Source organism: Zootermopsis nevadensis, unplaced genomic scaffold, assembly GCF_977971745.1.
Source record: "Zootermopsis nevadensis isolate Lab colony 2312 unplaced genomic scaffold, Znev_1.0 Znev_ptg000004l, whole genome shotgun sequence".
Classification (NCBI taxonomy): Eukaryota; Metazoa; Arthropoda; class Insecta; order Blattodea; family Termopsidae; genus Zootermopsis; species Zootermopsis nevadensis.
The window spans coordinates 912,434-937,076 of record NW_028259136.1 but is presented as its reverse complement, the minus strand read 5'-3'; the positions used below and the strand labels follow the sequence as shown (position 1 = coordinate 937,076).

At 36.8% G+C, this 24,643-nt stretch overlaps 1 protein-coding gene and 2 long non-coding RNA genes across 9 annotated transcripts in view; 1 reads left to right on the top strand and 2 right to left on the bottom strand.

Annotated features, from left to right (window-relative positions):
- The window catches only part of RpL35A (ribosomal protein L35A), a 105,082-nt gene extending 95,447 nt beyond the window's left edge, over window positions 1-9,635 (bottom strand). The window contains exons 1-2 of the mRNA XM_022079768.2: window positions 9,538-9,635; window positions 7,439-7,687 (exon numbers count right to left, since the gene is read on the bottom strand). The gene's annotated coding sequence lies outside the window, so the exon portion shown is untranslated. The remainder of the gene's footprint in view (window positions 1-7,438; window positions 7,688-9,537) is intronic.
- On the top strand, window positions 7,964-13,614 carry LOC110837542 (uncharacterized). The gene is made up of 3 exons (XR_002545701.2): window positions 7,964-8,055; window positions 8,155-8,284; window positions 12,862-13,614. It is a non-coding gene; the product is annotated as an uncharacterized LOC110837542 (long non-coding RNA).
- LOC110837541 (uncharacterized) lies at window positions 12,803-17,761 on the bottom strand. Of its 7 annotated transcripts, none has more exons than XR_002545700.2 (5): window positions 17,389-17,758; window positions 16,274-16,440; window positions 15,617-15,842; window positions 13,837-13,963; window positions 12,803-13,530 (listed from the first exon to the last, which is right to left on the bottom strand). It is a non-coding gene; the product is annotated as an uncharacterized LOC110837541 (long non-coding RNA). The 7 variants fall into 7 exon arrangements; XR_002545699.2 differs by having other exon boundaries at window positions 12,803-13,516; window positions 17,389-17,757; XR_015533640.1 differs by having other exon boundaries at window positions 12,803-13,963; window positions 16,274-16,319; window positions 17,389-17,761.
- Window positions 17,762-24,643: the final 6,882 nt, after the last annotated feature.

Below are 24,643 nucleotides of genomic sequence, written 5' to 3'. Positions count from 1 at the left end.
CTTGAAACTTTCCGATCGCACCTCGTACGTCAATGTCGGGTGTGGTGGACACATCGAACTATAGGTCTTAATTTTTAAAAGGCTGACAGCGATAAGTGTCTTAACACAGAGAAAAACCTGATAAGATAAAAACCATCCAAAAATTTACGTTCCTCAATCCAATAGCTATAACGGTAATTTTCTTTAGGTAGCCTACGGGTTTGATTCTATTCTGAACGGTCGACAGCCGTGGGGCTTACGTCCGATTGATCGATTAACATCCCTTCGAACATGGTAACTTCTATCTACACGTCACCACAAAGTAAGCAGTAGATTATAGCTGGTAATTTCCTGAATCACTACTGACGAAGTCGAATGGTTGCCACTATCAGGCCTAGGTTCGAAGCTGCAGCTCCCAGTGATGATTTTTCCAGTCTGACTGACAACATTAGAGGGTTCGAATCCCTCACGTCTTTCTGTGTTGTTTTATGCGTTTCAAACCTGCTGGTAGGCTGAGGTGGTAAAGTTGGGGAGTTCAAAGCGTCTCATATACGAATCAAGGATTCATGGGAATAGGTTTATTAAATTTTAAATTACAAAATGAGTGTGGCAATACTTTAAATAACAGAAAAACAAAATAAAAAACAACTTAAAATAATAAAAATACAAGTAATACCTGTTACTGTTTAGAGAAAATGGCGAATGCACTTACTTTTGAACGTAGGCAGTTTTTACCCGTAGTGTAGCTTTTTATTTATACGTTCTCATCTTTTATACCTATTTAAAACAACTCCCCCTTCCTGCTGCAAGTAACCAATGAGGTGTCTTTATTGAGGAGATAAAAAACTAGAACTCGCTGGGCGCATGCGACCGACAGTGGCAGCTGCAACAGAACCGCCTCTAGCATGAACCGCGTTTGCCATTGGATCATTCTAGTGAGGGTACAAGAATAAAAAACATCCGGTTAAAATATGCAAATATCCTCCAGTCAGGAATGCTAAGATGACGCTAATGAAATTCCGGGCTCTATTGCTATTAAATTTCGGTCACCTAAATAACGACTGTCAGCTTCGCACACTTAGGGAAGATGCTTCAATAAAAAAAATAAAAAAATAGTTTCGTGACTGAGATGGGAAATAAATGGCCGGCATTTCGATTCCCGGCAGTGGTACTAAAAAGTCCAAACAGATTCGAAGGCACAACCTGGTTCAGGGGGATATTTTCCAGCGGTATGCGACTGGAGGTACTGAGGAAACCACGAAAATCCTCAATGACACATTTTCTAACCTAAATGTGTGTAACTGAGTTGGTTCCCGAAACGTCGGTTTACTACGGTAACCATAAGATGGTAAAGTTGCGTCATATTGTGATATAATAAGTATATATTAAATCTTGTCCGTCTAATCACAATAAATTCTTATTAAATATTAAAATATTACAATAATTAACATTTGAAGCTTTATATAATTATATACACCTGAGGATGGTTCTTTTAGGAACTGAAACATGTCGTGAAACATGAAAAATGATGGTCTAATGTAAATCGAATATTTCGATAAAGAACATCATTTAATATTTTAAATATTTTAAATGTTAATTATTGTAATATTTTAATATTTAATAAGAATTTATTGTGATTAGACGGACAAGATTTAATATATACGGTAACCAGTTGACGCGGGTGATTGTCCGAGAAGATCTTTATAGACTATCTCATGGAGGAGACAAGAAATGTTTAGAGAATGTCAGTCGGGAAATCTTCTGGCAGACATTCAGTTTAAATCGAACAATGAGAAGAAGAATGTAATTAAAAGGGGTCTCAGGGACATCTAGTTGTGAACGTGGAAAGTAAACTGAATTGGCTTAGGCGGTCCTTGGTAATAACTATGCTGAATCTTCGGGTTAGTTGGTTGGTTGGTCGAATTCAGACAAAAACAGGGCGCGTTTGAAACACACCGCTCTCCAACCATGATGACATTAATCATTTTACCATTATTGATTATCCGGAAAAACAAATCTTCAAAAGGAAAGGTGCAGTTCTTCAACATTTCCATTAGAAGACACGTGTTCTCTGACCTTTCTAAAAGTTGTGCTATTTTTTAAGCAGGTAGTGTAATTACATGTTGTCTGTGACAACTGCAACTCCCACCCCCCTCATAGCAACCCACGTCCAGCAGCTGCTGACCACCAGCCACAACCCAAACCTTTTTTCGAAAACCTAAAACACTACTTTCTCTGAACGACTGAACTATTTGCTGGCAGACTTGGATTTTTCACCTTGTATCAATGCTATTATTTCAATTGACCAATAGCAGCAGTTTAGTAGGCCTGCCAATCGATATTTACGTATGCCACTAGTAAACGCTGAGGTCTGTAAGCGGAGAAGTAGCCCGTTATAAGCCTTTTGACTGCTTATTTACTTCGTGGTTGCCGAATCCTGTTACGTTTTCTGACTTCGTACTATCAGCTGGGAGCCACACAGCCTAAATCCTGAAACAGACTCGAGGCTTTATTTCTCAAAAGAGCAAGGACTCCAAGAAACAGCTGACTGCATTTCCCGAGTGAGGTCCCGCTGTTCTTCAGCCGGTCATTGGTAACTTGTGATTTTATATACTCACTCTATTTCAAGACAAAACAAAAATTATATTTGCTAAATGTCCCATAATTACGAACTATCAGTTTCAGAAGCAAGTTACAACCTTTACTCCAAATAAGATATTTAAAGTGCGATTTCAGGTTCTCACGGCGGCCAGTATAAAGATACATCGTACCAGCCACGTTAAATGAATTGTAAAGTCAACGTTTTCAGGATATAATAGGAACTGCAATCTGAAACACGTTGTTCTATGTTTAAATTGCATGCGCCCAGAGAAAATAAGTGCTGGAAAGATACTACGGTATTTGCTGTTTGTATTTTGCTGTTCGACAAATTCTGTCGTGTCACTGTTTCCAGTAGACTCCCTGCTTTCGCAAATTCACGTCAGTTTTCTCAGTCTGTCCAGGCAAACTTTGTACAGTGTCTTAAGTAAGTGGTAATTCCTGCTCCCATTTTCCTTTCGACCCAGTTGATAATTTTGACATCACTGATTTGATTTATTCTTAGGTCATTTAATGCCCATTTTTAAACTACATGTGTGAAACGTCAACTGGCAAGATGACTGTATGAGATGAACTTTACAGAATACGGAAGGAACCGTATTATTTCAGTATGTGACTAGAGATACAGGAAAATCACAACAACAAAAATCCGGTCATTACAGCCGGGATTCAAATCCAGAACCTATGACACGAAGGAGGTGAAACGGCCACTTCATCGCGACAGACGTTTCGGTCATTAAAAAATAACGAATTGAACCATAGTTAATTTGCCTATAGACGTTCACGTTATTGCAGTATTAGGCATCTTTAGTACAACAAGGCTTGTCGCAACACCATCTACCGGCTAAAATTGAAATTATACTAACCAACATCGACGACTTTGCCGATATACGTAAGGCGTTTCATTTACCACACAAACTACATCGCAAACATGGTTTTACATCATAGAATCAGATACCTGTTTCTACGTTTGTCCTGTTTACGTATATCTAAAAATCTTACTCGTTCTAAAGTTGTTTCTTGAGTAGTTAAATTTCCTAAGTATCAATGTCTCACTCTTATACTGTCGGATTTGGCTACGTTTCGTTGCGAACCTTTAAACCCCCATAAAATACTACTCTGGGCTGAAAGATTAACCTAATTCTGATATCTACTCCAGTATAAGCGAAAACTTAAATGTCTGAGCATACGCAGACCTTATATTTCTAACCTCTGCTACAATAAAGAAATTGATTATTATATACCAAAACACAGACCAGACATCTCGTACCCTATTTACTTTCTTATATAACGTACATTTTAGTTTGAAATGTTGTTCGATTTCAAGACTATTTCGAAAGACAAATGCAAGTGATCAAACTTTTAGCAACATTTTTGTTAATTCTTTACTTATATTCTGTTTTCTCATTAAGCGGTTGCTACTACTGAAATTTTCCAATGAAGACACGTTTCAACTTAATAACGGTTCCATTTTAGACAGACTCTACAGCATCTGATCATCTGCATTAAAATCAAGTCTGGACCAAGGGATCGTCTATTAAGAATTTTCATAACTTCACTTAAGACTGTGTGGTTTCTTGAGCGGAACGTTAGACCAGGGCTCTACCGTTGTAGGAAAAAGCAAAGAAAATGACAGATATTAATGCCACAAGTGAGAAGTTTCCATGTTTGACTAGTTGCATTCCGTCAGCACCTAACCACCATTGCAGGACTACGTGGATTGGTGTATAGACGTACACTTAACTGTCCGCTCTTTCATAACTCACTCTTTTTCGTACGACAGTAAATCAAATATCGTTACTGCTGTACTTTTGTAAGATACTGTTATTTCAAATGACTTCAGTCAAATTAATGCTGTAACCTTTACGTGTGTATTTATAACATCTATCATATGTTTTATCTATCAATACCAAACCGAATGTCATGCTTCAAGTTACGTGTAACGTTTTGATTGATATGACCTTTGAAACATGACCTTTTAATTTGACCTTTAATATATAATTTAACCTGCTAAATAGAAAAAAAACATGGAAATCTTATCCTTCGTTACTACTAACGTCTCAGGGATAAATAATTAACGTGACATTGTCCACAGGGAACTACTGTTAACACTGGGAACTGCAAATTGATAACCTATAGATTATGTACGAGATTAATGCGTACTCAGAATTCAGAACCAAGTTTAGACACGCCTATCTTGCAAACGGCTAAGATAATCTGATTATATTACACTGATGGACAGTTTAACAAAATCTAAGATTATCCGAATTGCCTGTTTTATAAAGAAAAGTAAGATTAAATATCTTGTCCAAGTGTTAATTACTCCTATATGGACGAACCAACGATTTTCATGAAACGACTAAAATTCTGGAAGTTCTTTTCAGTATTTCTAAATATTCTTTTTCTGCTCTTTGTTCTCAGACATCCCGGATCTGGAAGCATGTTCTTTTATACAAAGGTTTCATTGACAGGTTGCTCGTATCTTGTTGGTTTCCTTGCTCAGTAACGTGGGTTCCACTGGACTGCACTTGAAACCCATGAAAGAGAACTGCTGCAGTGAGTGGGGAGGCCAGTTCCTGATTTCCGTTTCTTTTCCTATGTGTAAACACGTCTGTAAAATTTTACAGCCTTCTTTCTGATTGCAGTCAGAGAAACTCCTTCCCCTTCTTTTTAAAAGGGATTTTTATTTTCAGGAATTTTACTTTACAGCAACCATTTTTACAAAGACAGAAATAGTACAGTGTTAGAATGACCATACTCCTTTCCGCTAGGATCTTTTGAGAGTAAAAAGGATACACGTACAATAAGTTCTGTGCAATGGAAGTACACGTATCACTTGATATAAGGATCAATAGCTCTAAATTTTTTATTTGTAGGCTTCATATGGTTCTCAAGGCGGACGCATTGTTTCTCCGAGCATCACCAACAAATTGCTCTTTGTAATGATAAAGTATTGTGTTTTATTTCCGGTAGGAGCTGGATTCTAAAGTAATATTTAGGCCAGATTCGGCTTCAAAGGTTTAACGGCACTTGTATAAATTTACGTGTTGTTTTGTATGGGTGTGAAATTTGGTCTCTCGCCTGCGGGAAGATATATATCGGAAATGTTTGAAAAAAGGGTGCTGGGGAGGGGTAACTAATCAACAGAGGACAATCAACAGAAGTGCGGAGAAAATGTTAAGTTCTGAAGCAACTAAACGATTCTCATTAAAAGTTGCATATGTTGCGGTTTTAAACGTCATACAATACATTATGCCAACATCGCAGACGTGCGAGCATGCGATATAAAGTGACACTAACATCAATTAATTGAAACTAAAAAAATTTCAAATTTGTACAGTGAAGTTCTGTAGAATGCAGATCAACAACATGGTGGTCACGCAAAATATATATTTAGTTCTTGGTTTGATAGCGTCGATAAATGAACCACTGGAGATCGCCACTTTCGCAGTTTGTATGGCGATGGACTACACAGATAAATTCAGTACAAAAGTGTTGTAAGAACGTATAGATCCTAAGCATCTATTACACATTACAAACACGGCTTGGAGGTTACATTCAACAAATTTAATTGAATCGGAATATAATTATCACATTCCCCTAATTTCTAACTTAATTGTTTTCCTTGAAGCCTTTGAATAAAAAGAGAGCGTTATAAGTTCTTCCTAGAAACTCTTGTTATAGATTCATTAAAGTGTAATTATATTTAGTCCGGATTGCAGGTTTGTCTGATATTTAGCACTGGTCATGTGTATCCATTTTGCTCTGAAATAAAAGATAGGAAGACTGGTGGAGCACACAAAGAAAATCCTCAATTTCTTTCTTCCTAATGCTCAACTCTTGAACAACAACAAAAATGAATGCTGATATCCTGTTTGCAAAATGGCTGGCTATTTCGAGGTTGCTTGCGTCAGAGTGCAATGCACCAGAAGGCCATGCTGTTATTGAGATAGGGTTGGGTCGAGGGTAGGTATTAAGGGTTGTTTTGCAGCTCGTGGGAAGCCTTTTAAGCTTTTCATATTTCACTTTTTGCGGTCCCACTCGTTTACCTGTGACGGATATACAGTAAAAGGGTTTTTTAGGTGGGGCAGAATATGCCCGAAATATCTGGTGGTGGAACCTTGAAAGATGTTTACCGATATTCTAAAAACATTTTAAATTTTGCCTGCTTTTTATAAGGCAGGTGAGTATTTCTAAAGCCCTTCGGAAATTTCAATATTCTTTTGCAGATATTCGGTCATAATCCATTTCCTAACTGAAATATTTAATTTCTTTACGCGAAAATCGAACAAACAGTTTAACGCTTTCCACTATAACAGTTATGTACGAACGTTATCTACTCGCATTTGTATGATAACGTACAGAACCTTTAACGTTAAAAATCAAGTCAATCATTTCTTCACTGGTGTTTTCAAACAGGAATTAAATCAACCTCACTGAGAGCTTAAAATCTCGTACAAATTCTTAATTAGCCTATCCAGCCTATTGTATGCGCATTCAAAGCTGTTCGTTGCACAAAAATAAACTAGATAAAATATCGATCCTATTAAGACATACAACTTTCATATCATAGGCTACTTATTTGATACTGTGAGTAGTTAATTAAGCTCTATTGGTTTGATTAGCTCTGTAACAATAAATTTTTATATATACATATATTAATATATTCTAATCTGCAATAAATAAATATCAAGATCAAGGAAGTATGCAAAATCGAAGTCGAATAAATCTGGGAATTACTAATAAAGTTCCACAAGAAGAATTTCTGGTTACGCGCCGCATTGTATAAGACATGATAATAAAAAGTTAACCCTCTTACATATGAAGTTAATTTCTAAATGTTATTTCAGTTTGTACTTACAGCAGAACAGCGTCCAGCAACCCGCATTCACTGGAGGTCACTAGAAGTTCGAAGCAGTCACAATAAAATGCAGAGTTCTTCAAATTCGCAATGCCGTAGTTTATTTGCACTGCACAACTCACGCACTTACACTTTTAAGTCTACGCACACTTAATCTATACGTAATCTTCAAGCCACACGAAATGAAAACACGTGTGCTCTTACGTCACACCTGCCAGCTGTTCAGAGAATTCGCTTGAATCTGTAGACCTATATTCAAATTAAAATATTTCGTATTTTGTAGCGGACGAAATCATATATTCGTATTTTTACGATATAATAACTTATACCGTCATCTGATGGTGTTAAAACAATGCGAGTGTATTTTAAAGCAATGCCAGGCAAATTACTGCTTTTGTTGCTTCAATAAATCATAAAAGAGTTTACTTTTGGAACAACTAAAAATAAAAGAGAAATATTCCATTTGAGATAAATATATTAAACAATAAATTTGTCAGAGCCAGTTTAATGTTCAATGCTGTTATCGTCATCTTTGACACATGTCGGAAAGGGGGAAAATCCATCAATGTACAGGAAGGAATCGAGCACTGTGACCCTTCAGGATGACAATAAACCACGTAAGTAGTAAAACTCACAGGGATAACCAATAAGCTGTCTGTTAGACGTAGCAATGTTGAACATTACTTATTTAAATGATATTGATGTCTTATCAATAGATTATGTAGCAACAAATATGATGTGAAGCCGACTGTGAATGATTCGAGGACAAATGAAACGGCCGTGGACTAAAAATGGTACTATCCTGGCATTTTAGAGGATAAACCGAGAAAACTTCAAGAAAGTCAGGTTAGTCCAGGAAAACCTAGCACGAATATAGTCGGTCTTATTAGTCTACGGTACCTAAAGTCAACACGGCCTCATAGCTAACAGTAGCGGACTGAAACTGTGTCCTGTGAACTCCTATCAAAATATAAGACTGATACCGTTGAACTACATTTACTGAACAGGACTGCCAGTTGATTTGAAAGGCTAAATGAATTTATTATAGACCCTTAAATATTCGCCAAATCGAAAAGAAGTGCCAATTTGAGCATAGGCTAATGTCTAGAGTGAAAATACAGTAGGTAATTTGAAAAAGAAAACAAGTAACATATTATATTTTTGCTGTTACTTGCAACCAAATTATTTGCTATTAGTCCTACATGTGAAATAAATAATGTAGACAATTCTCCGTTGTCATGAAGGGCAGTAACTTCGCTAGACGCACGTATATTGTCAGAGTTTCTGTCCAGTCAAATGGGCAATTCAGTCATTACAATCATGTTTACCACCTTTGTTACTGGCGTTACTTCACGTCCATAATCAAACAGTCATGGATTCACATTAATGGTTGACAATAAACAGATTTTTAAATTAAAATTCCCATTGTACTGTAACAAAACAAATGATCAACGAACAAACTTATTTTAAAATAAAGCCCAGATATAACATTTTAAAACAAGAAAGCTTGAAACGTCATCACAAGTATTTGTATTCATCTTTAAAGCTACATTTGAAATTAACGTGTGGAATCCGAGTGGGAGTCACTTGTAGAAAATTGTTTAGTAAATTTACTACACTTGGTTTAGTCCAAAGAAGAATCTATGCAATGTAATTAAACTCCTACTCTGTCTTAGTGAATTAGCAGATTCAGTGTAGGTGTTCAAAATGTCCACTGTTAAGTTCCCGTTGTAAACGCAACAGACGGGGATCGATAAAAAAAGGTTAGTAACCCGTAATATAATGTGTATACATCTTTTCGGGACACTGTATAGATTGTATTTCGTAACAGTTTATACAGCCCAACAACACGGAATACACTATTTAGAATCAGAAATATAAACTAAAGTTGAGAATATGCTAGTAACATTTGAAACATGGCTATAAAGTTGGCAAGGAAAGTCTCGTGTTTTCACTTTGAGCAGATCGAGCCATAATTAGATACGCTTTTAACTGCAAGCCAACATAAGATGACCTCATAAAGTTTCTGATTACATTTAATCTTGCTACATTAATAAAAATCTTAAATATCCTGTATTCAAACAGCCAATACAACTTACGATGCAGCCTGACTTAGATAATGCAATCAACATATGAAAATGTAGGCCAGGCACGAACACAAGCAAACACTTCTTTCAGTGACACAGACTGAACTGCATGTAACCTTGAACGGAAGATAGATTAACGATTCAACCACAAGATGCCACTCATGTCGGAATTATAGAATATAATTTGGCACTTGAACAAGTGGTTATAACCCGTGGCTGAGTCTACTGACGAAGAAAACGCGGAACAAGAGAAAGAAGAAATCAAGTGCACATACATGCAGTCTTTTCCCGCTATTTAATTAATTCGCTGCTTCTAGAACACATAATATATAAAAGGCATTAAACACATAAGTTATAGTCTGATATAAGGTGAAGGTAAAGCTCTGTGCATTCTTAATCTCGATACTATCAGCGCTCCTGCAAGAACCATGAGTAATAGATGGAAGGCTCCCAAAAGAAGTCGTACCAACCTCTATAATTTATTTTGCAGTTTCATCACATTGCCTTAGTACGGAATCCTCACGTTTTACAATATACATTTCTTTAATAATTTATTCGTGTTTCAGTAAAAGGTGCATGGAGAAAGTATTATCGGACTCCTTAGTTATAGGAAAGCTGCATTCCAATTTTTGAAAACCCAGAGCTGTAAAAGTCTTATAGCAATAGTAGAAACTCTGCACTTTTGTGCTAAAAACTAACGAATATAAAAGAAGAGACAGGACTGACAGTTTCGCTGATGTTAGTTGTTTGCGTGGTGAAAGCCGAGGGCTTGTTTTTGTTCCTAAGGGTTACTCTTTCTTTACTTAGAGCACGATGGAAAAACAACCTCACCCCCTAACTCCGGCCTTGTTATGCGTTTTTCCAACTGGTCAAAAAATAAAAACTGTTCCCAAAATAACCGCCTCAGGTAATGGGAAAGGTTGTTGATATTCGGCTACAGAGAACTGGGGTTCTTGGTGTGCTTGGAAGGAGTACTTTTAGTTGCCGAAAGGTCACACGGTTTTCTGCGTAAACACATTTTAAAATTTTTTCCTATGGAAAACTTTTTCTCCTGATACGGCATTTAATATCTGTGAATCAACTAATACGATAACTTAAAATAGATTATGTTGCTGAGGACAAAATAGAAATGGAAGGAATCGATGACAGAAATGTTATAATAACTTAACTTTTATTCAAGTGCAATAAAGTCTTTTACTTATGTTCAATATGAAATAACCCGGTTCTAAATCCTTATTCATCTAGTGAGATGTCTATTAGACAAACTGCGGCTCGAGAAGAAAAAATTTTGATAGACAACGATGCATTCTGCACGCCATATGAACCGACGAACTCTTTTAACTCTATGGAACAAAAGTCTTTCTAGGTAAGCTGACTGCATCTCAGCTGGTTCAGAAGTTCACCCTGCTTACAAGAACATACCATTGCACCATACTGGCCCAGATGGACCCAGTCCATTCCTCATATTATTTTTCCAAGTTCCATTTTAATATTATTCTACCATTTATGCCTACATCTCCCTACAAACCTCTTAAGTTCAGGGTTTTTCGAATAAAATGTTATATTGACATCCGTTGGTCATTATGAAGACGAAGCATGTGAACAGATTGACAGACAAAAACGATCTCTCCATTTCTAGTCAGCTTAATGCACTTCGCATACAATCGTTAAGTTCATGTGCACTGCACGAGAACCAAATCTAGAAGGCGTCACGAATCAGAGGAAACACGAACAAAACGTAACACGTTAAATTCCCGTCCTTGTACAATAAACACTTCTCTTGCTGTGAATGCGTCATTGTAATGGACTTGTCGGAAAGTTTTACAGTGGCCTGTAGCAGATGTCCAGACGCTCCATCATTGCTACAGGTGTGTAGTGGGTGGTATCAGCTTCCAGGGGTAGCATGACCCCTGGTGCGACCGCAAAGGCAAAGAGGGGATTATTAAGGGTCACGGTCTATTGTCATAGTCTATTGTGTCATGTTACAATTCTAAAATCCTTTTCATGAATTTCAATTATTTTATTTCATTCTTTCTTTTTTCTTTCTACTGCAAGCTTCCACTAATTCCCAATAGACGCCTACTAAGTTACGTAACAATGGTAAACGGTGTGACAATTTGTGTTACTACACAATTGAGGATTTTAGAACATTTTGTACGAGTTCTCAAAATGATTGTTCTGGTTTCACCTTGTCAGAATTGAAAAAGGTTCTGAGACTGTTTTCCGTTAGGTCTCAGAACTGTGAGAATGATTGAAATCAGATAACCGTTACCTCCGTCCTCCAATAGCTGTCAAACAGCAAGTACGATTCACTACGGGAGGTTTCTCAGTCCGTCAATAAAACAGCAAATTGAATTCCATGAAACTAAAACGCATAGAAAATTGATTCCTAAAACAAACTACTCTGAAACCAGATCGAACTGTTCTAAATGACCAATTTTAATCATGCAAAACAGAAGCTGTAAAGCATATTTGAGGCTGGAATACACAGTTTTAATGTGTTAGTTGTTAAATTTGAATTCCTGGCTACTTTCGTCTATATACTACAAACATAAATGTGCTGTTGGCAGAGCCAATCTACATACACTGGCTATCAATAGATTGTCCTATTTTATAGAATCCGGTGTTTATCACCACATTCAGAAAAGCCCACGACTGAGCAGCTTAAATCTCTCAAAAGTAATCTCTTCAATTGATGTTTTATAATTAAAATTTTGTGTATATTTCTCACTTCCATTACTTATGCAGTCACTACATTTCACAGAGAATTCCAATAAAAGACTGAATACAAATTATATTTGAGTGGCATATTCTACTTATTAGAATATGCCCAATTTGTGATACTCTTATCTTTACATGAATGCCACAATGTGGAATTGTTATACTATTTTATATTTCCTGAAGTGGCAATGCTTAGTATGCCTACTCTATTCCTAACACTTAAATAATTTCACGTGCATTCTTGTTCCAGTAATAGGTTTGAAAGTAAGATTTGAGGTTTTCATGGGGGTGAGTATGAAAATTTCTGACTTCTGAGTTGTTGCGCTGTGTAGTCTGGTCGATGTTAACCAACGTTTCAGAGGTCATACTGCCTCCGTCATCATGGCGATGATCATCAGGCCCTGATGACGGAGGCAGTATGACCTCAGAAACGTTGGTAAACATCGACCAGACTACACAGCGCAACAACTGAGAAGTCAGAAATCTTAAGGTTTGAAAGTGTCTTGAACTTAAATGAGGGTTTCATATGATACATAACAGAAGAAATACAAAGGGCTCAGTTGCCTAATAATACAATCATTTTTATTATTATTCATAATCACAATATTTTAACAGATCACAACAATCAATACTATTACCACCACCACCACCAATGCTGACCTTATGATAGACTGGAGTAACAATGGGGGAAACAGGCCATAAATATAATAACAAAGCTGTTTGCTGCGCCCATCAACAGGGTGATGACTCATCAACTCTGCAATACTGGTAAACTTCTACCAGAATATATGGCACGATGACACAGATGACAGCCATCTTAACTATCTTCAAGGGCTTCTACAGGTCAAGTCTGATCACAGCCCCTTAATTCAGAAGAATCAGTGTTCATTGCAGTGAAGCCAGATAAAACAATCATAGATTACAGGGAGTACCGAAACTTGTATTACCCTCTCAATGGCAATACTAATAATGTACCAATACCCGAGACACCACAAATAACGATCTACTGTTGCATTCTTGCAGGCAAGGTCCGACAACTTCGTAACAAGAATGATTCTGCATCGCACACACAATTATGACTTTCCTTTAGTGAGTGTGGTCGCTGTGACACTGTTGCCTGATAGGTGGTTACCAACATTTCTAAGGAATGTATCACCTCCATCTACAAGGTTGATGTCTATGTCTCACATTCCAGAAGACCACAATTGATGAATGTTTGGTTGACTGTCACGGAGGAACAAATTCATATCCGGATGAAGTCTGGACATTTCTGACAACAGGGAACTGTAATGTGTAAATTGTTCTCCTGGACTTTGAGACACTCTCTGTACCATGAAGTATAAAATAATTAAATTAAATGTTTTCGTAGCTGGATTATGCTTCCATCTTCAGGTAAAAAAGGGGAAGGCAGAAATCCTATCTGTTGGGCCCCTTGGCTGAGCTAGTCTCAGACATGTCCAGATCAAGGTAAAGTAGCAAATTTTTTCATGTATATGTACAGATATTTTATTTCACACAATCTGTACTTAATAAGATCTGAAAGAAGAAAAATCAAAAGCTCTACAGTAACTACAATTTCTATATACTTACTTTGATACTTTGACGACCCGTTCTTTAAGTGCCTGAGCACTGCGGGTTCCAACTTTTCGTTGGCTTGATCTATGGACATTTGGTAGGACCCCTTGGACGAGGGATCGGCCCGACGCAAGGCCTCTACCTGTACACAGGACAGCACAATACAGAAATATGTGAAAAAATATCCATGGCTTGAGTGGGATACGAACCCACGGTCCCAGCGACCAAGCGGCACAAGGCCCACGCTTCAGACTGCGCGGCCACTGCGGACCCCGTCATAATTATAGCCCAAATTAAAAGGCTGAGGCTTCGACAATTTTAATAATTGTAACAACTGATTTTTCAATGTTAATACAGTGGAACCTTGATGTACTGTGCATCGTTATACAGCGGACTTGGATATACTGCGGCTGTTTTACATTTTTCATATATATGCGGGTACTGAAGCTGTCCCCCAAAACCCGTGTCATATCAAGGTTCCACTGTGATTGTAAAAGTAAAAAAGTAAAGTTTGTCCCACTATATGTCATGTAGGCGTTTGGGGTGAGAGGAGGTATAGCTCCTCTCTTCCTTGACCCCGGCACTAGATGGGGGTGAGTGGTCAGCATCACGCCCCGGCCGGCTTTACCCCCGGGAAAGGACCCGGTACCCATTGGATAGGAGGCTGGGTGGGCCCCAGAGCCGGTCTGGACGCAGAGGCTAGAGGAAAAATCCTCTGCCCCAGTCGGGGATCGAACCCCGGTCGTCCAGCCTGTAGCTAGTCACTATATTGACTGAGCTATCCCGGCTCATTCCACTGTGATTGTATAGTCTCTCATATTTTAATGCCTTGTAATTTAAATGATTTAATACAGTACAATAACATCAGCCGTCAAGTAAACAAAGATCCAGATTATGATGAGAATGTGACAATGGGCCTGTGTCTACTATGTAGCAAACCTCCTGTATCTTACTGTTCCAATAACAGTTTTGCTGAAAAAGAGAACTGTACTTTATATTATAGTTGAGTCAGTCACATACAAAATTTGCTTTGTAAATCTGAATTTTAAGCTGCAATGTATGCATTTCTCTAAGTCTGGTGGTGTAATGTATATAATTTGTTTTATGAAATAAATACAATTTAAATAAATTAATCATATGACACTTTACACCCAGCTGCAAATGACAGAACTAGCTTTTGCTCACTGTCCGCTGTTTCAACAAAAATAATATTTAAATTTTTAAAAAAATATACCAATAGGAATGAATTTAAGAATGTACACAGGGGTCAGCTGTAGGGTGAAGGGTAACTTTGGCACAAAAAATACCCAATCAATAATAAGTATAATTTACTTTGCAAATGACATCATTATTTATGGCTGAATCCCTCAGTTAATGTGAGACTTGGCACTGCACGACTTCCACAAACTTACTAAAATCAGGATCATATTATGAAATGGGGAGAGATACAGTTCACAGTAATAAAATTACTATACAGTCTTTTGGCTGTATACCAACTTTTTAATGGAACATACCGCCTCCACCTCTGGGAAAGAAGTGATAAGTACTGGGATATGAATAATTTATAGATGAGGATGAGCAGGCCCGGAGGATTAGCCAATATAAGCCATGGGATGACACAGTTGTCTCCGAGACAAAAGAGAAAACATGTAAAAACTTGCCCTTTTATGGGTCATAAAGGAATGCAGGATCAAGAAAGGATTTTCTTGTTCTTTCACAGTGTAAATAACAGACTTTGATGAACTGCTAAGGGAAAACTCATCCCATCGCTTGACGGTATTAATATGGAACTCACTTTTTACTACTTTCCTGATGATCCTGTTCACACATCTGGGTTCCTTCACCAGGATACTGATGTCATTTAGAAAGATTCAATGGCACGTGTTGATGATGTGCTCTGCCACAGCCGACTTGTCTAGATGGTAAACACAGACTTGACAAGGGTGCTTCCTGACCCTAGTTTCATCAAAATGGCTACTCTGTCCAATGTAAATTTTCCCACATTAGCAGGGGATGTTCCTCTGAAACAATACAGCCAAGAGAGTATATGGTGCAACACAACAGATAACATTTATAATGGAATGACCAATTAAAGGGTTAAATAAATATGTTAATGACTCAGAGTAATCCTTGAAAAGCTATACTGTAGTTCACTGTAATAATGCACATTTTTATAATATTCCTAGGGAACAATACCCATGTTAACATTGGAATTCTAAATATGCTTTTGTCTCCCAAATATCCTTGCATCAAAATTCTGTTTGTGTCTCCAGTTCCCCTTGAATTCATGCCATTTAAAAAGCAAAATAATCTTTTTTGTATGTAAAATTACATACTAAAAAAATTAAAATGGTTTAAATAACATGTAGACTATGAAATGATTAACTTATTCCAGGATTATTCACTATGAAGCACAATAAAACAGTCAAAGTCAGAAAACATGTTTTCTCACCTCATAATCCCAGGTTTGAAAGCAAAATACCACCACCCCACAGCACCTGTAAGCATACAATAGAAACTGCCACCAGCAGCCAATACCTATAGAGTAACAACCTGCTGATGCTTTTAAATATTTGCAACTTTCCCAATGGCATTCTGCTTATATCTTCTAGCAGTCTCCTAGAGGCAGAAAAGAAATACACATTAGTTTTCATGTGTTCTTTGCATTAAGTGCATAAACTGAACATATAGGAATGGGAAGACTGTCAACATGTTTCATCCCTGAAATTACACAATGCCATTCGTTATAATATGGTATTTAGTTCTAAATTTAAAGTTGTCTGGTGAATTTAATTTTGGTTCATACCAGTTAAACATTTTTAAATGATTTACAAAAAGCTTGAATCAAATATTAATTTTCTAAAACACAGCATGTCATACAAATCATCAGTATGGAGCATAAAATATAGATCTAATTAAAATCTACAACTTCTATTATTTGAAACACTTATCTACTTAGCAAATCCATAACAAAATATTAAGAAAAATAATTTCCAACTGTGTTGTGTGGTACCTATGTTGTGACTACCTTTCCAACTTTGCTGTGCATCTGCAACAAATGGACATCAAGGGCAAAAATGCAGAACTGCAAAATGTGCCTTTGGAAAATATGTGTATTTATATGTGGAAAGGCTTTTGTAGTAGAGGTAATGAACCAGAAAGTTCATTGTGAAGCTTTAGTCAATGGGTGGAAAAAATAAGGCTATTTACAAGTACTGCAAGTAGACATACTGTCAGAGAAATGGTAATGGCTGTACAAATGGTGATATTTGCCATGTACTAAGAGACCATCTTTTACAGAAATACAAATACTATTTTAAATAGCTTTATCAGTTGGAAAGACAAAAACTATATTCACTTCATGTTTGGTTATATGTCCATGTGGATTTATGCAGTATCTTGTATATTTTATTAATACCTTTACAAATAAGTAATATATTTATATACTTGCATAAGATTTGTTTTCTCACAGTGGTAAACATTCAGATTGTGGTCTTCTAAGTTTTGAAACAATATATAAGGTAACGTGATGTAAAAACACAGAATCCCACAAACTAATATACTTACTTGTAAAACGTTTCATTCAATATCAAACACTTCTGTGGGAACCCTTGCTTATAAAATTAAGTAGGATGGTATTAATTACAACTTTATAAGCTAAATATACACGGCAGACCCATACAAATATAGACAATTTGTTAGCTGTATGAACCATTTAGGTTATGTAGCATCAAATTAGGTATAATAAAATATGTGACTGATAAAAGTCAATTCAGTATTACCAACAGTAGAGAAAACTAACAAATTTAAATGAATCAGATAAACATCCAACGAACTGCAAAAATGTGCAACTCGGGCCGTTTCTTAGTTTGTATTTTAGTAGAATAAAACTCTTCATCGTACTTCCATTGCACACAGAAGTATGCAGCACAAATTTCTTTGAGCACAGATTATAGTTGTGTGTCACAGATATTGACCTACACCATTGATAATAAACACACAGATGTATAATGTCAGTGTTACCAATGTTATTTCACTTAAAGCAAAAGCAACACGACAGTGCAGTATGTTATGTAACACAGGCAATTAATTCAGTTTTTGTGGCACGTTCATTACTGCACACCAACCGACTATGCTGTCCGATATACGGTATTGATATAAACAAAGGCCCAATGAAGCAAAGTAAAAGTTTCACTTTTACTCTTATAGTTATAGGTAATCCATACTACAGACCCAAATAAAAACGAATGCTTGGTTGTGAGAAAAGATTAATCAAATTTATTTTCAGAATTTGAAGTATCATTATATAATTTTGTATTAAATATTTTGCATCTGGAAAGCTGCTTGTCTTGACACGATGATTCAATTAACTTCACCCCGGAGGCAGTTTTGACTTGAGGTTTACTAATGAGAGTTCCATGGGTTAGGCGTGATGTTTCAAGATAATGTTCCGAAAATTACGTCACGCAATACTTTCTTTGGGCGTTACACATGGCAATTGTTTCTTCATTGATTGGACACAGTGAAACGTGATCGATTAAGGTGATGCGGACAAAGACAAAGATACGGCGTCCAATTAATTTCCAGTAACTTTTGCAGGAACAGGCACCTTAAATTGGTCTTATAAAGGAAGCAAGAATTTTCGGAATTGTGGAAAGGGTTTCTTTTATCTCGCACAAAAAGTGAGAAAACGTGCACCCTTCTCTGTATTTAGTTGTTTCTGTAGTGTATTGGCTAAGAGAACGGGCTTCATTCGAAAAAGCATTATTACTGGACGACATCTTCTGACCTCTTTATAAAACAAAATCCTACATACAACGAGTCACAGTAAAATAATGATTTTTTATAATATTCCTAGGTTACAACGAACTGTGTATCTTCACTTGCTGAGTTACCAATATTTTACAGTGATAAATCACTCAAGTGATTATTTAGTTGAATGGAGCGTATGGCTTATTCAAAATAAACATGAAATGAAGCTTTGAGATAACAGCGTCTGACGGTCGTGTGAACCGTATTTGTGATACAAGAGAAGCTAAAACGCATTCTTTATTAACAAAAGGAAGACTAATGTTTAATTCTGTGAAAATTCTCTGCTTTACATCAACTGACCGTAATGAAGCAGAAACACAAAACCGTGACAATTAACTAATTACAAAGTTCTTCAGCCAACAGTCCATAATCCACGTGTATTAATTAGGATAGGTTTAAGAATCCTGCTTCGTGTTCGGGAGATCCTGGATTCGGATGAACTGACTATCCTGACTGAGATTTTGTGGTTTTCTTCAGTCTCACCAGAAAATGTTTGAGACAGTACCTTAAATCAGACCACGATAACTTACTTCTATGTAATTTCCGATTCATAATTAATAATGAAACCCAAATTTGACGCTTTGTGTAGTACGTTTGTTTGTTTGTCATCAGTCTTTCGACTGGTTTGATGCGGTCCTCCATTTTCGCCTATCTTGCGCCAATCTCTTAATTTCCACGTATTTTTTACAGCCCACATCCTCAAAAATCTGCGTCACATATCCCAATATTTGTCTCCCCCTACAATTCTTCCCTTCAACTGTTCCTTCCATTACGAAATTAACCAATCCTGGGCGCCTCAGAATGTGTCCCACCATCCCATCTCTTCTTCTCGTAAGATTTTTCCATAGACTTCTTCCTTCGTATTGGGTCGTTGAAGCGTATAGGTGAACTAAGTTTTACTCTATAGTTACCAGAATGATGTATTATAGAAGGGAGGGTATTATGAGACCGCTGCTTGTGTGGAAGTGTGCCTCTTGGAAAACAGGGTCTTACGCGAAATGAATGCAGACGACTGAGAGAGTATGGGATTCAGTGGTGACTGTCATCGCCGTAGAGGCAGTATTCGTCTCTTGAAAGGATTTATCATTATTCCCATTGAAAGCTTCCTTCATCATTCTGCATCAGACCTTCTTCATCTCGAGCACTGTACCTCATCCCAACTAGTAATTTACAGGGCTCAAAGAGGTGTTGACGTTGGAAGACGCCGTCTACTTCCTTTCAGTATGCTATTTCCAGTTCCTTAAGACGTCGTAAATTTTGGTGCCAATGATACGTGAAGAAATGAATCCCTGAACCTACATTGTAGTAATTGCCTTATAAAACGTCATACGTATTGGTCATTGCCTCGAAATATTCTACCTATTTCTGAAATGTATTTTCCATCCTAGAATACATCCTTCATTACGGTAATCATACATTCCAAACTGTCTGCAGCTTACGATACGACCGTCTTCACATTTTCATTGTACAGATCATTTCAAAAACATATCGTCATGACGTCATGATAGTCACCAAGGGAGACCCAAAAGTCTGTTCCTGTCACATAGTAATCTTCCGCTGAGAATGGACTGACAGAGGCACATACAAAGTAGTAATTCTCTGTTTTTAGTATCTAAAAAGACTGTAAATAATAAAAGACTGCTATCAGAAAAATCAGGTAGAAAACAAATGGTGTAGCTTTAAAAACAAATACAAGGTCACTGCACAAAGTGTAAAGTGCGTAGTTCTTTGACTAATTGGGCTGCTACGGCAACGGCCCAAAGAAGGGACACTTCATTATTGTACGTCATAGATCGCACTGCATAGAACACAATATTCAGAGGAACAGACTTTTAGGTTTATCATGTTATTAAGGAACTATTTCAATTTATCCTCTGGAACTCATATACAGCCTGTTATTTTAAATCCTGTTCTTTCTGTTATGAATTGTAAGATCTACTACATATTACATTCCAGTAGAACACAGGCGATTTTGATAATGATAATAATAATTTTTACTACTGAAAGTAATTTGAATAACAACCCCTTATTACAGCATGGACACTCAATTAGCCTTGCAAGAGAAGGTGCTCTGCTTTAAAACGCGTAACATCAGAAGCGTAAACTTTGTTCAGTATCACAAGATATACTAGCAATATCGATATATGACAAAGTACAAATTAAATGTATCGAATTACCTTCTAGTGCCAAATTACCTCATATTCTGTATCTATTAAGTAAACTGTTGAAATCATAACATTCAATTTCTTCTTCAGTTCTAAGGTTCAGTTACGTGTGTTCTTGATGTGACGACACTAAGGAGTTATTTGTAAGCCATTTGATGAAGCCTAACGCATAATGCCCTTACTACGATCAGCTTATTATAGCGTTAATTACCATCTTGGTTTAGATCGACTTGATTTTAATAGTGCAACCTTCCTGTCTTTATGTTTATGAAAGCGCTAGTAGGTGGCAGACACAACTAATAAAACCGAGTCTTGCCTCCGGCGCAGTTCCTTCAGAAAGTGTGCAGAAAGCACGCCTATAATTGGATTTGTCCCGGCTCTTCGCTTCACAAGGAAGCGAGAGGAAGCGTATTCTTATACGGATTGTTTGCAAGTTCTGTGCAAGTTTATAAGTGAGTAACGAAGGAACGCTGTGCAGTTCTTCTGCTTTTCTTGAACTACAATTTCCCCTCTTTTTATCCTTGTTGTTAGCAAATTAGAGGCTTTGTGATGGTAATGAGACTGGATGAGGACTGAAGTCTATAGGACGATTCTGATGAATCCTTTTGACTGATGTTTAGTGAAGGAATATTGACTTACAAGAAACTGTAAAGAAGCATACAACTCAATCATTGATTGCTGGGTGTAGCAAGTTTTGTAGTTCAAAAAGGGCAGGTGAGCAGATTGGAAATATCATTGTTCAATTGCGAGATATTTGAATTCATAAATAATAATATGACATTTGTGAATCTCGAAATTGGGTATTCTATTCCTTCGTGGTTTACTCCTGATTCTGAAGAAAATTATTGAAATGGGAGTGATAGCCATTTCCTTTCACGTTTAATTTGAGTAATTAACCCTGGATCCTGTTTTAACCAACATCTCAGTTAAAAGGCCATAACAAGTTGCAAATTCATTGCGCGTGCGCAGAATTTCAGACAAGCTGAGCTTGGACTTTCTTCTAAAGAATATTTTATATATAGACCCTATCTTATTTTATACTCCAATAATATGTAATTATAAAGGATGTGTTTATATGCCCGGGCGACTGAAGTGCGAGAGTTATATTTTTATTGCCCTTTTGTTGATGGCAAACTATTTTTACTCGACGCCCAGTGAAATTTAAAGATGTCACTCCTATAGACGGGCAGAGCGTATCCATAAGATATTCTTCATTTGTGCTAAAGCATACAGAATACCTGATAACCTATTTATATAGAGGAATATAGCTGATAACTTACTCCAAAATTACCTCTAAATAACCCAATATAGCAGAACCTTTCTTGAGAAGCCGGTTGTCGCACAGCTGATCAAGAAATCCCCAACATTTTGTGGAGAAAAAAGGTTTGTTACTGCGTTCGTAAGAACAGCCACTGCATCCTGTCTTCCATCAGCATCCTGAGGAAACGCCACGTTATGGTGACAAGGACCCGATAAATATGCAGGATACAGAAACTAGACGGTTTTTTCGTAGAAACATTCTTTAATGGACATGTTTCAAAACGAAACGTACTGATATTTCGTAAGACGTTTTAAACATCCAATTTCCGTAAGAGTTTTGAAAGGATAAACATTTATTTTTAGTAGCGGCACTCAAGAGGGCAATTTAGAGTTTGGAAACGAAAGAATTTTTTGGACTAGAAAGTAAAGCTTCTAAAGAAACAAGCTTTCTGCAAAAGAAATAAAAAAACATACAAGAGAAACACAAATGTTTTCAACTTCGCAAATCTTCAGTACTTGTTGATGATGCTATGTTCTTTTTTTATTTTACTTCCGGTCACTATGAAGAGTGTGCTGGAATTATTTTACAGAAATGTCGGTACCTGTCATTTATCACACAACACGTCTGGTCCTATGTATTTTACACACAATACAAGAAATATAAATAACATTTAAAATTGTCTCAAGTAGATATGTCGGACATTTAACAGAAGAAAGCTTCAGAATGTAGCCTGTGAGTCACTTAGCACAGCTGTTACATCATATAGGCCAACCACTAACCGCAGACAAACACGACCAGATGTTTGTCCTATTATACGTCTGACCGAAGTCGACCGTAAATTACATGGCACGTCATAATTATAGGCAATGTCCTACCAGATAAAGGCATTCGTTAAACGTCTCCTTTCATTTCCCTTCACTTTTGAAAATTCGGGGATAAAAGAATTTTGTTTCTCGATTTAGTTAACGGGCTTTTACCAACTGTATATGCTACAAAGCTCCGAAAAAAAACATGATTAAAAAAAAGTTATTTGTGAAGAATTTCGAAGCCTATATTCTAACCAGCAAGCTCCGAAATGTGGGGCACGACTGCAATGCTTTTGTCGGTTTAACCCCTTAAAGCTCATTGGTAAGTATGTACTACCCGAATTAACAATCAATAACTCTGTATTTTCTATTAATGGGGTTTGTTTGGTTCTCAGCGTAGAGGGAATATTTCCCAAATAGCATGAATCAGTTGATATTTGTAATGGAGAAGTAGTGAGTTTTCTTTGAGTTGTGGGCTGAATTCTTAAATATTATTTAGACGAGCTTCGGTTTCAAAGGCGAAAACAGTGACATTTATTCATTGTTCTTGATTTTTTTGTTGACTGTTAAAAGGTCTATAAGTTATTAGTTATTAATAAAAAGCTACAAATAATAATAATAATTATTAATTACACGAAAACATAAGGCAACTTGAATGAGCTGAGTTCATCTTTCTTATTTACGAGGCTACAATATGACGAGTCTCGTAACTGTGAATTCTTGAATTGTTACAACTGAATAAATACTGGAATTGTCCGAAATGACTATATATTTTAATGATTAATTAAGAGACGGTATCATCCACTAAAAGACTGCATTCTCGAGAAAGTAGCAACAAAATATTTGACGAATGTGGCACAAAAACATGAGAAAATAGTTACTTTGTTCGCGAGGTATTATTCCCCAAACGACAACGTAAGATTCCCTACGATTTAAATTGATTTATTGGAGCTGGAATCCCAGCTTATAAGTACTGACCCTCAACGAAATAGAATGGGTTAGGGAACACGAAGTTGGTTCCTGATGTCAAAACAAAGTTGTAAAGTAATTTACCTTAGAGACCAACAATCGATTGAGACTTATCGAGTGCGTAAAGAGACAGCCGAGATAGATGAGTGGCTGAAAGCGAAACGACATGTAATTTCTGTTTCCCGCAGACTTTATTGGATACAACTTCATTTCACGGGATGCTTTAAAAATTCGATGAATAAAAGTACATTTTATTACGTGGAATCACAAATGAAATGTGTTCCTGGTATGAGTCCTGTGTAATTCACAACCTGAAGTTGTGCCGTAACCCCTCTCTAAACAAGCTCCAGCCATCTTTATCATTTATTAAACTTTCACATACTCAGACTTTGGGGTGAAGAGGTGGTACACTTATCTGCATCTGTCGCTTTATATTAAATTAACTCGACTTCACTGTTCTTTATTAACATAGTCGAGAATTATTGGATTTTTCTGCTGATAATTTCTGCTACGCAACACCCTGATTGTACAGTAAACACAGACTGCACTCGGAGTAACGCTTCTTGAAATTCTTAACTGACGACTGAAAAAGAAAGTGTAATTACATATAAAAATTTGTGAGGTTTTGAGGTTCTCTGGCTGATCTCTGGCTTGTTACGCCTTATAGTCTCGTAGAAATTTACCGACGTTTTAGAGGTGCTTGATGGCTCTAGTTCGTAAGAAGAAATTTCTGGAAATTGTTGGCGTATTATTCTAAGAAGACAAGTTATAAGTAGCAGGCATTTAATTTACAGTTTAAAGTATATATA